The 22,090-nt window shown below is 43.0% G+C and overlaps 1 long non-coding RNA gene across 1 annotated transcript in view; it reads left to right on the forward strand.

The window, feature by feature from the left end:
• The first annotated feature begins 3,819 nt into the window (after window positions 1-3,819).
• LOC142310191 (uncharacterized) overlaps window positions 3,820-22,090 on the forward strand; it is a 174,353-nt gene continuing 156,082 nt past the window's right edge. Inside the window, exon 1 of the long non-coding RNA XR_012754106.1 lies at window positions 3,820-3,980. This is a non-coding gene — a long non-coding RNA (uncharacterized LOC142310191). The remainder of the gene's footprint in view (window positions 3,981-22,090) is intronic.

The raw sequence follows: 22,090 nt of genomic DNA on the forward strand, positions 1-22,090 counted from the left end.
TGTAAGTTTACTGCCTAAGTATTTTAAATTATTGATAATTCTACTTCGGTTTGTTGATATATTCTAATCATAAGTCTACTATACCACATACTTCTATAATACCAATACTTCACGCACACATAGTTATGCAATACTATGTAAGACATTACTTATACAGACACCCACACATACATACGAGTATTAAGCCCTTGTAGCTGAAAACAGTTTTCGCATGTCTGTTTTTTATTCTTTTCAACCCTGTTTTCAAAAACCCATAACTTTTTATTTTCTGTCAATGTAGTCATTTAAGAGCTTGTTGTTTTTTTTAAAATTCTGGGATACATAAATATACAGTCATGACCAAAAGTATTTGCACCCTTGAAATTCTTCCAGAAAATGAAGTATTTCTCCCAGCAAATTATTGTAATTAAAAATGTTTTGGTTTACACATGTTTTATTTCCTTTACATGTATTGGAAGAACATAAATAAAGTAGAGGAAAAAAGGTAAATTGGAAATAATTTCACACAAACCCCAAAAAAAGGGACTGACAAAATTGTTGGCACCTTTCCAAAATTGTGGGCAAACAAATTTGTTTCAAGAATGTGATGCTCACTCAAACTCATCTGTGGCAAGTAACAGGTATGGGTAATATGAAAATCACATCTGAAACCAAATAAAAAGGGGATAAGTTGAGTCATTGTATTTTGCGTATGTGTGTGCTATACGAAGTTTGGAGAATATAAAGAAGAGAAGAGAACGGTCTAATGGCTTGAGAACTAAAATTGTTGAAAAATATCAACAATCTCAAGGTTACAAGTCCATCTAAAGAGATCTTGATGTTCCTTTGTTCATAGTGTGGAACATAATCAAGAAACTTACAACCCATGGCACTTTAGCTAACCTCTGTGGATGTGGACGGCAGAGAAAAATTGATGAAAGGTTGCAATGCGGACAGTTTGGAATGTGGATAACTAGCAAGTTCCAAAGAAATTCAAGCTGTCCGGCAACCCCAAGGTGCATCAGTGTCAGCACAAACTGCCTGTTAGCATTTAAATTAAATGAAACGCTATGGCAGGAGACCCAGGAGTACCAGACTGCTGATAGAGATTTTAAAAAAAGCTAGATTGCAGTTTGCTAAACTGTACTTGAGTAAGCCAAAATTCTTTTGGGAAGCGTCTTATGGACAGATGAGACCAAGATAGAGCTTCTTGGTAAAGCACATCATTCTATTGTTTACCGAAAATGGAATTGTTTACAATTGTTTACAATTAAAGAAATTGTTTACAAAGAAAATAACACTGTACCTTCAGTCAAATATGGTGGAGGTTCAAAGATGTTTTGGGTTGTTCTGTTGCCTCTGGCACTTGGTGCCTTCACTGTCTGCAAAGCATCCTGAAATCTGAAGACTTACAAAGGATTTGGGGTTGCAATGTAGTACCCAGTGTCAGAAAACTGGGTTTGCGTCCTAGATCATGAGTCTTCCAGCAAGACAATGATCACAAACATACTTTAAGAAAAACCCAGAAGTAGTTGGAAACAAAGCGCTGTAGAGTTCTGAAGTGACCAGCAATGATTCCAGATCTAAATCCCATTGAACATCTGTGGAGAGATATTAAAATTGCTGTTGGGAGAAGGCACCCTTCAGTTATGAAAGACCTGGAGCAGTTTGATGGTTGATTACAATTTTTTATTCCAAAGTTTTTCAACCAAATATTAAGTTGAGGTAGCCAATAATTTTGTCCAGCTCATTGTGTGGTTTTGTGTGAAATTATGTCCAATATGTCTTTTTTTTCTGTTTATTTTTTTTTTGTGTTGACATGTGTAATTGCAATAATTTTCTGATAGGCATACTTACATTTCTGAAACAATCTCAAGGGTGCCAACACTTTTAGCAATGACTGTATACACATTATGAAGTGTAATACATTTATGTCTTCAGAAAAAGATGTAATTTCACAATAGTTTTTCATGGCTTTTTCCTTAAAGGTATGAAAAACAAAACTTTATTATGCAAGTAAATACTTTCTGCAGCACACCCAGGAGATGGAACGGGAAGGCAGGACTTTCAGGGACCCTTAATCCTGTGCCCCTCAATAACAGGATTACCATTGGCTTCTGGATTAGCAAAAATCAAATTTTATTGAATTCTTTTTATTTGATAATTCTTAACTATTATTTCATTCTGTATGTCTCTCTATGTCTCTGTTATAGTATTAAACAATTTGACATGGTGTTTTACAGTTCTTTCACAGCTTGAAGCATATCTGACTACTCGATACCGTGTGATTTTGCATTTTATAGTAGGACCCCTTCGTTGCCGATCACTTGTCTACAAGCTGTAGTGGAGTATTGCATTAGTTTATTCATGAGCTATATGTAACAGCTGCAAGATTATAGATCTGCTGAAAGGCAAATTACTGATCTGTTTAACTATTAGCGCGCCATCTTGATCTTCTAATTGGTTGCTTTTCTTCTCCTCCTACCCCAATTATCTGAGGGTGCCAAAAGAGTTAATACTAAACTAGCAGGGAATGGGTAATATGGAACATACAATGTTAATAAAAGAAACAGGCTTTAGAGAAAGTCTTTGCCAGGCCAGAGAAACTTAGAGTATTCACAACACAGCCCTCTCCCTCCTGAATTGTGACCCATAGCATCTGTTTTGACTTTCAATGAAGTGTGTCCTACTCCCCTTCAACTCCTGCCTGCAGCCTGTCTTCCAGAGATGTTCCATTATTTAAGAGTTCGTATACCAGCTGTAATAATGCAATACCTCTGTATAACGTTATTAATATATAATATTGCGTATAAAGTAGTTGGCCAGAATATAAAAAGAAATCTAGAGAGTAAAGCAAGACACATTTCAAAGCATGACAAAACAAGACATAATTTGGTGGACAATGCTGTTTTCATTGAAAATCCACGGGTTGGTGCTTTTTAAAGACATTTCTCAGTTTTAATAGTTTATTTGTCGACTTTCCAAGTTTCTGTTTGTATTGAGCGTTGTTTTGTTTTGGACATAGTTTACAGGGCTTATTTATCAGAACTAGAGCAAAGAGTACTGAATGCGCAAGACACAGTTGTGTAAGACGCAGCTGTCTCCGCAGTCTAAGAGGAACATGACCATACCCTCATCTTCCTCCAGAGTGGTCCTGCAGATCACAGAGTAAAGACAATGCGTCTGCTATCAAGGAAGAGTTACTATCATATGACAGCCACTCCCTCCCATGACAAGGAACATAGGCAGTGCTGTTATTTCTATCCTGCACTTACAAACAGGAAGGTTCCTTATAATTGGAAATAGGTGACCATCAGATCTCAGTTATTGATGCATTAAATCATGCTCCACCTAAGACTCATACACTAAACCACTGGATACCATGAACGTGGACACCAAACTAATAGAAATCAACAAGAGGTGAGGTTGTCCATTGAACAGAAAATTAAGCCACTGTAATAAGGAGAACAGGATATCTACAAAATGGCAATCATCGTCCAGGACACTGAATTCGGAATTGGTATCAAGAAATCTAAAGAGCCAGGCATTGATTGGAGACCAGGACATTAGACAATTGGGAGCTGGTAACTAGAAAGCCGAAAAACTGTGAATCTGAGGCCATGACACTAGAAAACTGGGAACAGGTGACCAGAACACAAGCATTTTTGGTTTGTAGGCCAAGAGACCAGAATACCGGGAACTGATAACTAGGACACAAGTGATTCTGACTCATAGACCAGGATTCCAGAAAACTGAGAGCTGGTAAGCAGGACATATAGAACTTGGACTTGTATACCAGACCACTAGAAAATTGGAAATTGGTAACCAGGATGTCAGAGATCTGTAACTCATAGACCAGGCCACTGGAAAACTGGGAATTGGTAACCAGGATGTCAGAGATCTGGGACTCATAGACCAGAACACTAGAAAACTGGGAATTGGTAACCAGGATGTCAGAAATCTAGGACTCATAGACCAGGACACTAGAAAACTGGAAATTGGTAAGTAGGATTTGAACTACAAATTAGAGATGAGAACAAAATACCTTGTAAATCAGAGACCAAGATTCTAAAGAACTGGAAATTGTAAATTGGGACCAAAAACTGATGTGAATAAGAGAGATTTTGATATAATAGGCAGGACACAAACCATTAGACAAATTATAGAGATGTTTACCTGTCAATATTAGTATCGTGTAGGAATGTGAAAAAAAACAATAGAGGGATAACATAAATAAAGGTAATGATATATTTATAATAAACAAGATAATGTAGGAAAATTAAGAGATAAAGCATGCTGATAATGTTTGATGTGAGTGATCTGCGCTCCTGCCGGCTTATGGGGTCTCATACAGTCTGTTTTTCCACTTTTTGATTTAATCCATGAATACATTATGCGTGGTAAATTTCCAGTGGTATGTATAGATCTGTACTTTCAGATGCCCTGGAGCAATATGCTTAACTGCAAAGTAACCATAGCTAGAATACTGCTAAAAATAGGGATCATTGATCCTTGTGAGAAGTGTATCTGGCATGCCCACAGGCGTTATTTCAAACAAATGATATACCACGTACAGAATATCCATGAAAAGCTCTGTCTGTTCTCAGCAGATGAAAGAAACCGTGTTAGATTGTCAGGATTGTGCACAAACTACAAATATTTGAGAAACATAAGGGTGGAGGAAAGTTATTGTCAATCGAAAAATAATAACTGTTTTAAGGAAAATTTGGTGAAAATAAGCATTTAGAAATGGTGGGATAAGTAATTATTCAACACAACATGTTTCTCTGCTAATGAGAAAATAAACATGAGCAGATCGTTATTTGGTGAATCGAGTTTGAATCAAATTTCCTGAAATGTACAGTTTAACGCAAATTCAAACTTTCTTTGCACCACTAAACACACTGCTGAAGCATCAGAGCAGGTCATTTCTTTTTGTGTGGCTGTGCAGGCTTCCTCATAATGCCCTACAGCTATGACATCTAGCGAGTTATCATACCTTGTACAGTGGTGGTCAATACCTGAGCCATTACAGATCAGCAGTTCCCAGTGGAGCACAGTTTGTATGGCAGAGTCATTTTCTATCTCCACTGGGCAAGTTTCTCTCCTTTGTTGAGTGTAAGCTCTGATGGTCGTCACTTTCCTCTCTCCCCGTTTCCTCTTTGTCCTGTAGAGTGTAAGCTTATATGATCAGTGGGGTCTTATCTCTCTCACTTGTATTCTACAAGAGAGTAGCTCTTGTAGAATACGTAGTAAGCTCTTATAATCAGCTATTGAGATTTGCACAAATTTATTCACTGCAAATCACCGCTTCTAGGAAAATTTGGCAAAACTGTAGAATTTGAAACAGTCCTCATCTCTATGAGAAAATGTTGAGGAGTAAATGCAAAGCACTTTGACAGTATAAAAATAGTATATTGGTGGATTCTCCATCCTCTACCCAGGAGGCTGTATGTACAAGATGTTTTAATGGTAGGTCCCGTCACTGACTCAACTACAACTCTGGCTTTTGGGGAATTCAAGCTGGTCACCATCTTATTTATTTCCCATTATTTATAATCACATGTACTACACCATACATAGATTACTTAGAAGAATCTATAATTAATAAAGTACTCATAGAAATCGTAGAGCTGTACAGTAACTCTACTGAAATTTTCACAGAAAGGTTTTTTTATATATTTTTTTTTAACTACCATGATGAAAAAATGGCATCCCATATCAAGGATGTACGTCACAGCAATATGTACCTGTATTGTCAATCCTTGGCTCCATGGATTTTGTACTTTATTTAGACTGAAAACATATGGATTCCCAGATTAGAACAGATTTATACCATTGACCATTATCCTCATCCATTTCTAGATAGCCGTTTGAGACTTTACAAAAATGTAAATTCACCTTTATTAGTACATTCCCTTAATTTCAGATGAGATAAATGGACCCGTGGATATTCGGTTCAGCTGGACTTTAGATAAAAGTTCAGTTTGGGACCCGGACATGACCTGAACCCCAATGGACGTCACTAATTGGGCAGTTCGGGTTTCCGTCCACATGCAGCCAGCCATAAACAGAACACTCTGGGGGCAGGTGAGCGAGCTTTTCCATTTTTTTTTTTGGGTTCACACTACATTTGATAACGCTGTTGTTCCCCCAGTGCGAGCTGATCAAACCCTGCAAGCGGCTCACACTGGGATGAGCACCGAGAGTACCCCAGCACAGCGATGCTCATGTGAGTGGTCAGCATACAAAAAGAACCCAAACTCCAAACTCGAACTTTGATTTTTCAGTAAAGTTCGTGTTCAGTATGTACACCGAACTTTACTTTTCAGGTTCGCTCATTTCTAATTACAGACTTGTTGCCAGCATAGAGACAAATTATAGAGTTACCAATATTATTTTGAGCATTCTTTCAATTAACTGTTTACTTGATAATATGATGGAAAGTTGATTCCCTTTTCAAAGTGTCATAAGTTGTAAATAGTGAATTACATCATAACAGTTTCCTCTGAATGGCAAGATTTTCTTCTTAATAGAAATGCTGAATCCCAGATGATATTGCTTCATTAATGAGTAAATAAATTAACAAATGATTGTTATATCTTCTTTATAATAGAGAAATAACATCTCGGTGGAAATGTTAACCAACCAACATCCATATCTGAAAGAAATGTTTCCTAATGAAAAATGCTTCCAACTGTAAGAAAAAAAGAATCTGGAGTAAATATAAGCCTTCCAGTTGTTCTTTTCCCTTAAGTTTTTAAACACTGTGCACCAGTTTCTTAATGATATTTGTTTCGTCTCACTCTTATGGAGATATAATCTCATATATTGCGTCCTAGCTTTCATATGGATTATTGATGTATAATAGTTTCTGTAATAGTCATCTAGCAGTCTAAATCTACATTGTCATGCATTCACAAGTCTACTTGTTCCTCTAGCCTAAGGGGTACTTTGCATACTACGACATCGCAAGCTTATGCTTGCGATGTCGAGCGCGATAGTACCCGCCCCCGTCGCAGCAGCGATATCTTGTGATAGCTGCCATAGCGAACATTATTGCTACGGCAGCTTCACACGCAGTTACTTGCCCTGCGACATCGCTCTGGCCGGCGACCCACCTGCTTCCTAAGGGGGCGGGTCGTGCAGTGTCACAGCGACGTCACACGGCAGGCAGCCAATAGAAGCGGAGGGGCGGAGATGAGCGGGACATAAACATCCCGCCCACCTCCTTCCTGTCTCCTTCCTTTCGCATAGCCAGCATCAGCCATGGTGACGCAGTTAAGGTGATGTTCCTTGCTCCTGCGGCTTCTCACACAGCGATGTGTGCTGCCACAGGAACGAGGAACAACATCGTACCGTCGCTGCTGCGCAATTATGAAAATGTCGGACACTACACCAATGATACGATTACGACGCTTTTGCGCTCGTTAATCGTATCAAAAAACGCTTTACACACTACGATATCGACAGCGACGCCGGATGTGCGTCACTTTCGATTTGACCCCACCGACATCGCAGCTGCGATATTGTAGTGTCCAAAGTACCCCTTAAGGCCCCGTCACATACAGAGATAAATCTTTGGCAGATCTGTGGTTGCAGTGATATCATGGACATATTGTTCCATTTGTACACAGCCACAAACCTGGCACTGATTTCCACAATTTCACTGCAACCACAGATCTGCAGCAGATTTATCTCTGTGTGTGACAGGGCCATTAGTTAGAAATCTACCATATTTTTTGGATTATAAAATGCAGTTTTCCTCCCAAAAATTTGGAATGAAAATGAAGGGTGCATCTTATAATCCAAATGTAGTTAACTGGGGGGGGGGGGGGGGTAGAGAATGGTCACAGGAGGCAGGGGCAATGCTGCGGGCTGTTCGCTGTGCTGCGATTGCTGCTTTGTTGCTGCGGGTGCTGCTCTGTGCTGGTGCTCACTGTGGGCGGTGAGGCACGGGCCATCCTAAAGATGTCGGTGTTTGTTTTGCTATATTTTTAACACTAAGGTTCATCTCTTCTGTTAGAGAATGTTCCCCAGTGCAGTTCATATAGGCACAATACAGATTGGAGGTGAAGTTTTGGGTCACATCTTCTTCTTATAGGTCTTCTTCTGTTTGGTTTTCAATAAGGCCACATTTTCCATGGTTGGTCTCTCTGTTTTCGGTCTGAAGGTTGCTTGGCTTCTGACGGAAGTAGATCCATGCCCATGGTGGCGCCAATGATGCAACATTTCCAGATTTTGATCTAAAGGGAATACAAGCTCAAATAATACACAAAACACAATTTTATCCAGTCCATTATCCATATGCTAAAAGATTCACATCTAACTTGACAGCCTAAAAAGCTCACTATTTAACCAACCATATTGGTATATTGTGCTGTATTAATTAGCAGCATGGGTATGTAAATATATGACCAACCAAACAATAGCAAAAATAATTGCCCTTCCAATAGACTGAACACAGGGATTCTCCTGGTTTCTAGTCTCTCCTTTGTGAACATTTGGATGGCTCTGTATTGTTTATGAGCAGGAATGGCTTTTGTAATACTTATCTCTTTACATATCTCTGTACATTCTGTATTGGTGGCAATCTCCTCTGTGGTCTCAATATTACCCTTATCTTTTTCAATCTCCTCTGTGGTCTCAATATTACCCTTATCTTTTTCAATCTCCTCTGTGGTCTCAATATTACCCTTATCTTTTTCAATCTCCTCTGTGGTCTCAATATTACCGGCAATCTCCTCTGTGGTCTCAATATTACCGGCAATCTCCTCTGTGGTCTCAATATTACCCTTATCTTTTTCAATCTCCTCTGTGGTCTCAATATTACCCTTATCTTTTTCAATCTCCTCTGTGGTCTCAATATTACCCTTATCTTTTTCAATCTCCTCTGTGGTCTCAAAATTACCCTTATCTTTTTCAATCTCCTCTGTGGTCTCAATATTACCGGCAATCTCCTCTGTGGTCTCAATATTACCGGCAATCTCCTCTGTGGTCTCAATATTACCGGCAATCTCCTCTGTGGTCTCAATATTACCCTTATTAATTTCAATCTCCTCTGTGGTCTCAATATTACCCTTATCAATTTCCCCCCATCTATCTTCCATTTCAGATGGAGACATCTTGGTGGAAGATGATGACAACCTCTTCTGTTGGGCTTTGATTTCCTGCACCAAACATTTGACTTCAGCGTAAAGATCCAACACCCCCGGTGGTATAGGCTTTGCTGGTGACGATGAGAAAGTGGGCCCTCTTTCTCCCCGTGTCCTGCTTCGCCTGCGCTGTGGAGATTCAGAATCTCTTGCTGCACCCTTTTTATTATGTGAAACCCCTGACTTTTTATTGAGTCCTCTCCTTTGATACAATTTTCTCTTTTGATACAATTTCCACATCTCGTCAGTACTAATCCCATCTATTTTATCCCAGGGAACACCATCCTTTATCAGGGCCATAAACATATCTCTCCTGGTAACACGGGATCTACGATTTGTACTACTTTTGACGTTGTTACACTGTTCTTCAAAATTAAGCTGATCTCTCTGTTTGGGACCCCATTCTCCCAGACCCTCTAACTGTCGGATCGCCTCCAATGTATTGGAGATGGGTTTCCCAGTCTGATTTACCATTAATGCCATCATGACATGTTTATAAGCTGCAGGGGCATTTCTAATGATACAATTTCTAATAGAAACACTTACAACAACTTGCATGTAATTGTCATATGCACTTGCTGAAATAGCATTTTTCATAGCCTCCTCCTTCAATCTCCAAGCACAATCTTTCAATGTAAACCATGGTTTTTCATTAGGCGGCCAGTCCGCCTCAGATGGGTATTTATGCTGCAATGCCATAGCCACAACATCCATCATACTACACACCACATGTGGTCGCTGAACCATCAAGGAACAAAATGCTTCCTTCACTACAGGCTCATGGCTGAGTTGAACAAACTTTGGGCCATCCACAGCATCCAGCTGTACTCCATGAGCCCCTGTCTCCCATAATCTGACTATCCAAGCTATCAAAGGTTCATTTGACCTTTGTGAAAAACGATCAAGAAGCTGACTGCAATCCTCTACCATATTCCTGTTCTGTTTACCTCTAGCTGTTTCTACAACTTGTCTATGGTATATAGGATGAACACTTATTGGGATATGAGGAGGATCACTTTCCTTCTCCCCACTGACATGTTCATCCTCCTGTTCTGGGTCGGTGACGTTTTCAGAATCAGATGAGTTCTGTACGTCACCACTCCACTCATCTGAGTTCCCCTCTGACCCCGCTTTGGCTATGGCCAAAGCTACTTCCTTTCTATTCTCCTTCCCTCTCTTCTTTCTGTATTTATACTGCTCTATACATACAGCAGACTTGTCTGCATCATGCTGATATCCATCACATTGGTCCACTGACAACTTATTCTGACACTGTGCTGTAACCAATGCAGTCTGGACCTCACACAACTGTCTCTCCAATTCCTCAACTTTTGTTACTATACGTATCTTTTCCTCATGCTGTTTTCTATATGCAGACAACAGGATCCATCCACGCCTACCAACAGCACCCAATTCTTTACCTTTCTCCACTTTCACTTTCTGCAAGCATTCAACCACATCTACAGGTTCAGCATTTTTCAAACATTTGTCCCATGATTCACTCAAACCAACACTATGCGACCACTTGGTTGCCAAAATATCATAGGGACTCTGTTCCCAACCTGGAATCTCAATGCATTCACTCACAACCACTTTTTTCTTAAAAAGAGGCATATTTTACGCAATATCACACTAACAAAAATACTCAAAGCCTTCTGCGTATCCTGCCGACTACGCCAAATGTTTTGCTATATTTTTAACACTAAGGTTCAGATACGGCTTTAAAGAAGGCAATTAAGTAATTTTATTATAAAGGTTAATATGAAATACAAACTTAAAGGAAAAGTATGATATTGCGTACACTTTTGTATATTGAACATACAAAGGTTAAGTACAGTTAAATATACTTACAATCACCAAGGAGCTTTGGACACCATCTGCCTGGAACATTAAGAATCAGAAGCATGACATAGACAGAGGACTCCTGGAAATCCCAACACTGACCGGACATCTCGGTACAGGTAACACGAGCTTCTGTCTGTGCTATACTTCAGCTGATCTTAAATAGAGGTTTGTACAATAATTACAAGCCTTAAAGTTAATGTGTTGTAGTCTTATTGATCCATGTCCTTTGATGGCCAGTCATTGGGCATAGATGAACCAGAGATACACCAAACATCAGACAATGGGGTAATAAACCCACAGCATTCAAGTCTCCCAAGAATACACATCAGGTTTTTGAGCTAGGTAAATGGATATATTGTCTATCTGTGTATATAGCAAACACCTAAAACATCAGATTGTTGAACTAAAGTAAATCATAGTTTCAATTTCAATGGATAGCAAACACACAAAACCATCAGATATTTGATTGTAAGTAAATCATAAGGTTTCTGTTACAATGGTATATTGTCTCTGTATATTCAAGACAAACACACAGAAATCCTTAAATATATACAAGATTTTGTAACCATGTACACTTTGTCTGTCTGACTAATCAATATGTTCTAGTTTAACATAATGTATAGACTCAAAAAATAGCCATTTTTATATTTGCAATACAGTGTTGTAGACTACAAATAATGGCGCCCAGAGTCTGCGCATGCGCAGATGGAGCTCTCGGCTCAAGATCTCATCTGAGCACGTGCTGCCTCCAGCCCATTGATTTCCCACTAGTGCTCTTAAGGGAAATGGCGCCCGGAAGTAGCATGTGCGCAGATGAGATCTAGGCTTGTCATTGAGCCGATAACTCAATCTGTGCACACACTGACTTTAGGCACCATTTCTTTGAAGCCCCACCGCCGACAGTTTCTGGATGTTTTCTCTGCCTCACAGTGCCGCTGCCCGCAGCGAGCATCTGGGACACCCGCCGCACCGCCTGCAGCAATGCCCTACTCCACCACCGCCCCTGCCTCCTGTAACCCCATTCCACCATATTGACAAACATAATGGTCTTTTTCAGCCCAATATGTATCCCACAGAGACCAAATACTGTAAAAATGGACAATCATATTGTTAAATAAGGCTGATAGGTACTCCATTCTTCTTACTTCCTCAATCTGAGATGACGGTCACCCAGTGATGGAGGGTGGGACAATCTCCACCTATAAAATATCAAACATCTAGCGGTTGTTATTATATGCAGTAAAAGTTCTTTTATTTTATTGCGCAATTGAAATAATGGAACATAAATAAGTAAAATTTTGGGTCTAAGGATAACTAGAGGTTAGTAACTTTATAAATAAGGGAATTAACAGTCCCCCAGAAGCTATGTATATTGGGACAAATCCAAAATAAGTGTGGCTCGTTTGCTCCTATTTCCCCACATCAACAACTATCAGGAGTAGCCGAGTTAAGTTTGTGCAAGAAAGAGGGGGTATGGTACCTAAACATGAAGAGCTTATATGGGTTTTCTTTGTAAACACAACACAAAGACAATTTGGATGCATTATTCCATATCTGTTGCCGAGACTCTCCCCCAAGAAGTCCACAAACTTACTAATGTTAGCATGCTTCGGTTGATCTTGCTGAAAAGGTTTAGTCAGTATCCGGTAAATGCCTTTAGTAGAGAGACCAGCTCTACACAGTTTTTCAAAGAGACAAGGAAAACAGACCCCAAAGGAAGAAAAATGAGAGTGCATAAAATGCCTAATTTGTAAGTATCTGTAATGTGAGTTGGCTGGTAGGTTGTATATAGTGGATAAGCTATTAAAAGGCAATAATATCCTAGAATGAATATCTACAATATCAACAAAGCAAAAAAGATGTTTATCAAACCATTATATTAAGTATTTTTATTGATTCTGTAGTATAAAACATTACAAACATTTCAATAGTATCCCCTTCCCCCACACTTCTCCGTCATCAAGCCAAAGAAATAAAAACATTGCAAGTGCGTTTGGTACAAGAAAAGACAACATGCCATAGATAGTAATTAAGATTCATACATTAAAAATTACAATCAAGTCAAACGAGATATGAATTTCTCCACCCAGTTCTCCTTAAATACAGTATATATTAAATTTACATCTATAGCTTGAAGTTCTGACTCTATAATGAATATATAGCATTTGAACCACTGTTATTTTACCATGGTCAGCAGTACTTAAGGGGGTTATCCCAAGAACAAAGTACATTTTAGTAAATAGATCTTGGAATAACAATAAGTTCCACAATTGGATGTGTTAAAAAAATATTCCTTTGCTGTGATAATCTTATATATGTGATTTTGTGTAATGTCTGTGTCTGACTGTGCAGGAACATAAGCAAAAGGTATAAGCAAAAGATTATGCAGAATAGACAGCGTGAGATCGCAGCTGATTCTTTCTGTGAGGTAAAACATTTCCTTGTCTGTTTTTAATCATCTTTTACCTCACAGAAACCAGCAGCTGCAGTACGATGCTGTATATACATTTTATTGCTTAGGCCCCTTTCATATTGCGCTTTTAAGTTCAGTGGTCCCGTCGGGGCATCCCTCCGAACCGTCCCTCCCCATCCCGCAAAGCGTGTTTCGTACTACGTTCAGGTGTCCGCCTGCAGAAAACGTGTATGTGCAAAAATGGTGCAAGACAGAGCACACACTAACGGAGTCTGAGCCATTATAGTCAATGGCCCTGTCGGCGCATGCGTCCGAAACATGTTTAGCGGGGTGGGGGAGGGTTGTTTTGGACGGATTCCCAGACGGGACCACTGAACGTAAGTAAAAGCACAATGTGAAAGTAGCCTTACTCCCCTGCCCATGAGATGTGGTATGTTCAGAACATGTGCCTGCAGGGTCAGACACATCCATTACACAGTAAATAGGGGCACATTTATAAGATTTTCTCAGCACAGGAACATTTTTTTACATACAATTGTGCCACTTATTTTTATTCAAGATCTACTGTTAAAATGTATTTTGTTCCTGGGACAACCCCTTCAAGTCCTCAATATACCTCACAAAGGTGAGGGAGTTAAATTAACTGAATAGACTCTATTTATAGTTTCCAGTACCTCTTTTCCAGAAAGCTTCTAATTAATGACAGGGCTATATAAGTGGTTGTGCTTTATACTAAGGAAATTATGGATCTAGCCATGACTTGGCCGGACGTCCTGGCATATAATGAAGAGGGCAGAGAGGTGGTGTGTCCAATAACAGAAAGAACAGGACTTGATGGCGAGGTGACTATGGGTTAATTAAAAAAATAAAGTTCACCTCTCCGGCTGCCCCACTGCTTACTGTCTTGTCCTCTTCTTTTTGCCATTGTGCACTTCATCTCCAAGAATTCCAGCCGCATCCAGGCCCCAGAAGTCAGTGCACTGACATTGCGACCTTATGATGTGCAGTAGCCTTCGAGGCCTATACGTGTTAAAAAATCTTGGGCTAGAGTGAAGAGACCGGATATGTTGCACAACTGACAAAGGACAGTAGAGGACCGGATGGCAAGCTGCGGGGTGTCCAAAGAGGTGAGTATTAGTTAAAAAAGAACCTAATACTCAATTCTCTGGCTGCTCCCGCTACTCACCGTCTGATTATTTCCATCATTTTGTGCTTCATCTCCAAACTCCCAACTGTGTTGAGGCCCTGGAGATCACTGAGCATTTTGAGGTTTTGATGTTGATGACAAGACCTTATGATACATAGTAACTTCCAAGACCTGAACACAGATGGAAGTTTTGGACTATAGTGAAGAGGCCGGGGATGTGGTGCACAATGATGGAAAGAAGATGACTGGATGACGGACAGGAGCAGCCCTGTTACAACTTACATACATATCTAGCGGAACATATCAGGTTCATTACCTGGGCAGGGCCTGTACAAAATCAAACACAGTGTTATTGTTACTCACAGACTAGGGGAGAGTCCGGTGTGAGGCCAAACACACAACTTAACAGGGGAAAACACCCCGACAAACAAGGGGTACACCAGTGACACTTTAACAATGGTGGGCCCTAGCACTAGTGAGAGGAAAGATGGGCATCTCCACTTACCTGCCGCTGTACCCTGCACTCCTAGCCAGACCCTTAACAAGTTCTTCACCTGTCACTGAGTCGGAACCTGAAGACCTGAGATGACCCTACAACAGTGCCTGGCTAAGGAGTGGGCAGGTGGAGGATGCTAGTGTGACGCCCTGGACTAGCCAGGTAGTCACAGATAGTGCCTCACACAACACCAGTCCCACACAAGGTAACACCAGCCAAACCACATAAACCCTAGTCACCTCCCTCAGTGCTTGATGAACACACCAGGGGATGGAGCCAGGTAGTTGGCCACGCCCACCGAGGAGTTCTGAGGGCCTGAGGCAGGAAACACAGTCAGTTCAGTTAGATCAGTTTTGGAAGTCAGTTAAGTCAGTCAGTGGAGGAGGTCAGGCCTGTGGTTCAGGCCTGTGTCAGACTGACAGGTGTGAGGGTCGTAGCCCGCACACTTTGGCTAGGAGGCAGATGATGGACTAGCCTGCAGGAGCCGGGAAGACGGCTCGGTGGAACCGTGGTAGACCGGGACAGGGTAGTGGCCTGCCGGTACCGACCCGGGGAACCGACTGGAAACCGGAGCACACAGGGGGGTACTCAGACCCTGAAACGAGGTCCAGAATCCACTGGACTGAGTTAATTCACTGATTGCGGTCGGGACTATAGGTCCTTTCCCACCCAAGTCCCGACTGAAGACAACAGCCCACCGAGGGCGATAGAAAGCCACCGCACAGGCAGAGATCCCACGGGCCAGCGTCTGCGGGCAAACAGGCTTTCCCGACATACATACAGTCAGGGAGTGGACTCCCGTCGCTGAAGCACAGGCAGTCTACACATACAGTACATGGTGCAGGAGAAAGGCAAAGACCACCGAACCGGTTAGGGGACCAGACGCAGCCGGCTGCGGGCACCGACCACCATCAACTTTGTTTACCAGAGACTTGTGTGTGTCAATAACAGTGAGTACAACAATGCCCTGCACCGCCCAGCTACTTCTCCCCAACGGGTCCCGGGGCCATCATCCCTGCCCACGGAAGGGTTAACATCTTGCTGCATAACCATCTCCCCCGGGTGCTCCGTTACTGCAGCGGTGGTGTCTACACCTTCACCACATCCCGTGGGTGGCATCACGAACTCAAACACGGCTCCGACCGTACACCTACCTACCACCCCCCCTAAGTAGCGCCAGCATCCTTTCAGAGCGAAGTGACCCCGGGTCCGGAGGTGCTCGAGCCACCCACCAACGAGCCCGGATCCGAGCGGCTCGGCTGCAGCCAAGCGCGGGGCTGTACACACCGACTCCTCTGGCGTCACGAACAGGATACTTACCTAATCACTTACCTAGTGAAGTGCACCTTGAAGTTGAAGTCAGCGGTGACCTGCTGAAAATTTTCAGAATCCGGCATCTTTTGGCGCGAAGATTCCCGCCAGAGTCTTCTTCCCCGCAGAAAGGGCGCGAAAAGCCGAAGCCCCGCCCCCTGGGAACGCGGCCGTGCAGCAAAGCGCGCGGTCAGAAAGCGAAACTGCCCAGCAGAAAAAGGGAGTGCCGCAAAAGACCAAGGGGGAAGCGGGAAGAGCTGATGTAACCGCGGCTGATAAGTGCAGGGACGCCAGGACTCTGCAGAAACCTGTTCCTGGACACCAATGCGGCAGGATGTGTTGGAGTATCCAGAACCAAGTCCACTTCATGCTGGCGAAGTGGGCGTCGGAGATGAAAAGCATGGCGGCAGCCGTCCGGGCGCGCGAAGTGGAGATGATCTCGGAGGAGCGGGTAAGCAGTGACCCACGCCCCTATGTTCCCCAGGAACCGGCCGTCCCGGCTGAGGGGCCCGTTGTTACGTCACCGCCGGAGTCTGCTCTAGCGACTTCTGCTCCGATCGCCAGGCGACGCCGTGTTCCTGCCGTGGATGGTGCTGGTGATGGGAGAGAAGTCGATGCCAGCGGCACCAGTGGGTGCAGGCTCCGATCATCCACTGGGCTGGGTTAGCTTGGGATCTGCAGTACCGCTGGCTGACTGTGGGTGGCATGTGTCTTCCAGCTGAAGTTGCCAGCGTTCAGCTACAGCCAATGGGAAGACACCACACCCTTCTTATTTCCCCTCCTGTCACATGATCACTGCCAGATATAGTTCTGATTTTCCTGGCTCCTGTCCCTGTTCCGCAATTCCTGGTTTGACCCTGCCTGACTACTACTCTCATCGGACTGCAGCCTTCCACAGGTAGTGATCTCCAGGGTCCTGTGTAATTCCAAATCCCTGTATAGGGGTTAAAGGGTTTCATGGTTCTGGGGGTCCTACTTGGTGAGTGGCTTCCCTCTAGCCTCCCCTTTACAGCCCATCTGAGTCTGTGGATCCAGGCAGGCGTTACATTATATCTGGCCATCTAACCAGGAGAGAAAAAAAAAATGGATTCTCTCCATGCTGTGCAAAATCAGGTGCACACCCTTTCTGGGCTTGTACATGGACTCACACAGCAAGTGCAGGATCTCAGGTCTGCTCAGGTCCAAGCCCCCGCTGCAGTATCTACCTCAGCATGTCCAGAGTCCTGTCGACTGCAAGGGAGCAGATCACGTGGTAGAGTGCCTAGATCAGAGAGGCAATAGCTTCCAAGGCAGCAGCACCACCTGAGCGGGTATCCTGGAGTCCGCCCAGGTACTTCCTGCAGACCCTATGAGGTTAATGTTACCTGTCTCATTGTCTCACCAGTAGAGTTGAGCGCGGTTCGTGGTTCGTGGTTCTCCAGTTCTAGGCTCGAGTGATTTTGGGGCATGTTCTAGATCGAACTAGAACTCGAGCTTTTTGCAAAAGCTCGATAGTTCTAGAAACGTTCGAGAACGGTTCTAGCAGCCAAAAAACAGCTAAATCTTAGCTTGGTTTCTGCTGTAATAGTGTAAGTCACTCTGTGAATCAAACTATTATCACATTTCAGTGTATAGTGTGCGTGAACAGCGCCTTCAGATCACTGCTGTTTCTATAATGGCGATCGCCATTTTTTTTTTTTTTTTCTTGTCTTCCTTCCCTAAGCGCGCGCGTCTTGTGGGGCTGGCTAGCATGTCAGCCAATCACAGACACACACACACCTAAGTGGACTTTGAGGCAGAGAAGCAACGGCATGTGTGATAGGATCTGCATGTCACATGTCCCTGCATTATAAAACCGGACATTTTCTTCACGATCGCCATTATCTGCCTTCTGCGTCTTTGGTGTCAGACATCACTGTCGCAGTTCCGTCCTTTGTCCTATCGCCGATACAGCTGTATGCGCTGCATACACAGCGTTAGACAGCTTAGGGAGAGCACATTCTAGCAGTCCTTTTAAGGGCTCGTACCGGCAGGGTCAGAGAGCCATAGGTGACAGGTCCTGCAAACAGCAACAGCGTCTGTGTAGCCCAGGTCAGGGATTTCCTCCCTGCATTTCACCATTAGGAGGGAATAGAAAGGCAGGCTTCCATTCCTCTACCCAGAGCACCACAATCCTGCCACTGTACCCTCTTGTCCTCTGCACACTCCAACTCATTCTAAGTAAGCCATTATACTAGCAAACACTCAGTGTACCTAGTGGCATCCTATCTGTGGCTATTGGACTTTGCTATAGTCCCACTAGTGCAAAGACATTTGCAGAGCACATCTGCCTGCATTGCACACTCCAAGTTTTTTAAACTAAGCAATTTTACTAGCAAACACTCAGTGTACCTAGTGGCATCCTATACGTGGCTATTGGACTTTGCTATAGTCCCACTAGTGCAAAGACATTAGCAGAGCACATCTGCCTGCATTGCACACTCCAAGTTTTTTAAACTCAGCCATTATACTAGCAAACACTCTGTACCTAGTGGCATCCTATACGTGGCTATTGGACTTTGCTATAGTCCCACTAGGGCCAAGACATTTGCAGAGCGCATCTGCCTGCGTTGCACACTCCAACAAATTATAACGAAGCCATTATACTAGCAAACACTCAGTGTACCTAGTGGCATCCTATACGTGGCTATTGGACTTTGCTATAGTCCCACTAGTGCCAAGACATTTGCAGAGCACATCTGCCTGCATTGCACACTCCAAGTTTTTTAAACTAAGCAATTTTACTAGCAAACACTCAGTGTACCTAGTGGCATCCTATACGTGGCTATTGGACTTTGCTATAGTCCCACTAGTGCAAAGACATTAGCAGAGCACATCTGCCTGCATTGCACACTCCAAGTTTTTTAAACTCAGCCATTATACTAGCAAACACACAGTGTACCTAGTGGCATCCTATACGTGGCTATTGGACTTTGCTATAGTCCCACTAGTGCCAAGACATTTGCAGAGCGCATCTGCCTGCGTTGCACACTCCAACTAATTATAACGAAGCCATTATACTAGCAAACACTCAGTGTACCTAGTGGCATCCTATACGTGGCTATTGGACTTTGCTATAGTCCCACTAGTGCCAAGACATTTGCAGAGCGCATCTGCCTGCGTTGCACACTACAACAAATTATAACAAAGCCATTATACTAGCAAACACTCAGTGTACCTAGTGGCATCCTATACGTGGCTATTGGACTTTGCTATAGTCCCACTAGTGCCAAGACATTTGCAGAGCGCATCTGCCTGCGTTGCACACTCCAACTAATTATAACGAAGCCATTATACTAGCACACACTCAGTGTACCTAGTGGCATCCTATACGTGGCTATTGGACTTTGCTATAGTCCCACTAGGGCCAAGACATTTGCAGAGCACATCTGCCTGCATTGCACACTCCAAGTTTTTTAAACTAAGCAATTTTACTAGCAAACACTCAGTGTACCTAGTGGCATCCTATACGTGGCTATTGGACTTTGCTATAGTCCCACTAGTGCAAAGACATTAGCAGAGCACATCTGCCTGCATTGCACACTCCAAGTTTTTTAAACTCAGCCATTATACTAGCAAACACACAGTGTACCTAGTGGCATCCTATACGTGGCTATTGGACTTTGCTATAGTCCCACTAGTGCCAAGACATTTGCAGAGCGCATCTGCCTGCGTTGCACACTCCAACTAATTATAACGAAGCCATTATACTAGCAAACACTCAGTGTACCTAGTGGCATCCTATACGTGGCTATTGGACTTTGCTATAGTCCCACTAGTGCCAAGACATTTGCAGAGCGCATCTGCCTGCGTTGCACACTCCAACTAATTATAACGAAGCCATTATACTAGCACACACTCAGTGTACCTAGTGGCATCCTATACGTGGCTATTGGACTTTGCTATAGTCCCACTAGTGCCAAGACATTTGCAGAGCGCATCTGCCTGCGTTGCACACTACAACAAATTATAACGAAGCCATTATACTAGCAAACACTCAGTGTACCTAGTGGCATCCTATACGTGGCTATTGGACTTTGCTATAGTCCCACTAGTGCCAAGACATTTGCAGAGCGCATCTGCCTGCGTTGCACACTCCAACTAATTATAACGAAGCCATTATACTAGCACACACTCAGTGTACCTAGTGGCATCCTATACGTGGCTATTGGACTTTGCTATAGTCCCACTAGGGCCAAGACATTTGCAGAGCACATCTGCCTGCATTGCACACTCCAAGTTTTTTAAACTAAGCAATTTTACTAGCAAACACTCAGTGTACCTAGTGGCATCCTATACGTGGCTATTGGACTTTGCTATAGTCCCACTAGTGCAAAGACGTTAGCAGAGCACATCTGCCTGCATTGCACACTCCAAGTTTTTTAAACTCAGCCATTATACTAGCAAACACTCAGTGTACCTAGTGGCATCCTATACGTGGCTATTGGACTTTGCTATAGTCCCACTAGTGCCAAGACATTTGCAGAGCGCATCTGCCTGCGTTGCACACTCCAACAAATTATAACGAAGCCATTATACTAGCAAACACTCAGTGTACCTAGTGGCATCCTATACGTGGCTATTGGACTTTGCTATAGTCCCACTAGTGCCAAGACATTTGCAGAGCGCATCTGCCTGCGTTGCACACTCCAACTAATTATAACGAAGCCATTATACTAGCACACACTCAGTGTACCTAGTGGCATCCTATACGTGGCTATTGGACTTTGCTATAGTCCCACTAGTGCCAAGACATTTGCAGAGCGCATCTGCCTGCGTTGCACACTACAACAAATTATAACGAAGCCATTATACTAGCAAACACTCAGTGTACCTAGTGGCATCCTATACGTGGCTATTGGACTTTGCTATAGTCCCACTAGTGCCAAGACATTTGCAGAGCGCATCTGCCTGCGTTGCACACTACAACAAATTATAACGAAGCCATTATACTAGCAAACACTCAGTGTACCTAGTGGCATCCTATACGTGGCTATTGGACTTTGCTATAGTCCCACTAGTGCCAAGACATTTGCAGAGCGCATCTGCCTGCGTTGCACACTCCAACTAATTATAACGAAGCCATTATACTAGCAAACACTCAGTGTACCTAGTGGCATCCTATACGTGGCTATTGGACTTTGCTATAGTCCCACTAGTGCCAAGACATTTGCAGAGCGCATCTGCCTGCGTTGCACACTCCAACTAATTATAACGAAGCCATTATACTAGCACACACTCAGTGTACCTAGTGGCATCCTATACGTGGCTATTGGACTTTGCTATAGTCCCACTAGTGCCAAGACATTTGCAGAGCGCATCTGCCTGCGTTGCACACTACAACAAATTATAACGAAGCCATTATACTAGCAAACACTCAGTGTACCTAGTGGCATCCTATACGTGGCTATTGGACTTTGCTATAGTCCCACTAGTGCCAAGACATTTGCAGAGCGCATCTGCCTGCGTTGCACACTCCAACTAATTATAACGAAGCCATTATACTAGCACACACTCAGTGTACCTAGTGGCATCCTATACGTGGCTATTGGACTTTGCTATAGTCCCACTAGGGCCAAGACATTTGCAGAGCACATCTGCCTGCATTGCACACTCCAAGTTTTTTAAACTAAGCAATTTTACTAGCAAACACTCAGTGTACCTAGTGGCATCCTATACGTGGCTATTGGACTTTGCTATAGTCCCACTAGGGCCAAGACATTTGC

The sequence above is a fragment of the Anomaloglossus baeobatrachus genome, chromosome 5, assembly GCF_048569485.1.
Source record: "Anomaloglossus baeobatrachus isolate aAnoBae1 chromosome 5, aAnoBae1.hap1, whole genome shotgun sequence".
In the NCBI taxonomy this organism is placed as follows: Eukaryota; Metazoa; Chordata; class Amphibia; order Anura; family Aromobatidae; genus Anomaloglossus; species Anomaloglossus baeobatrachus.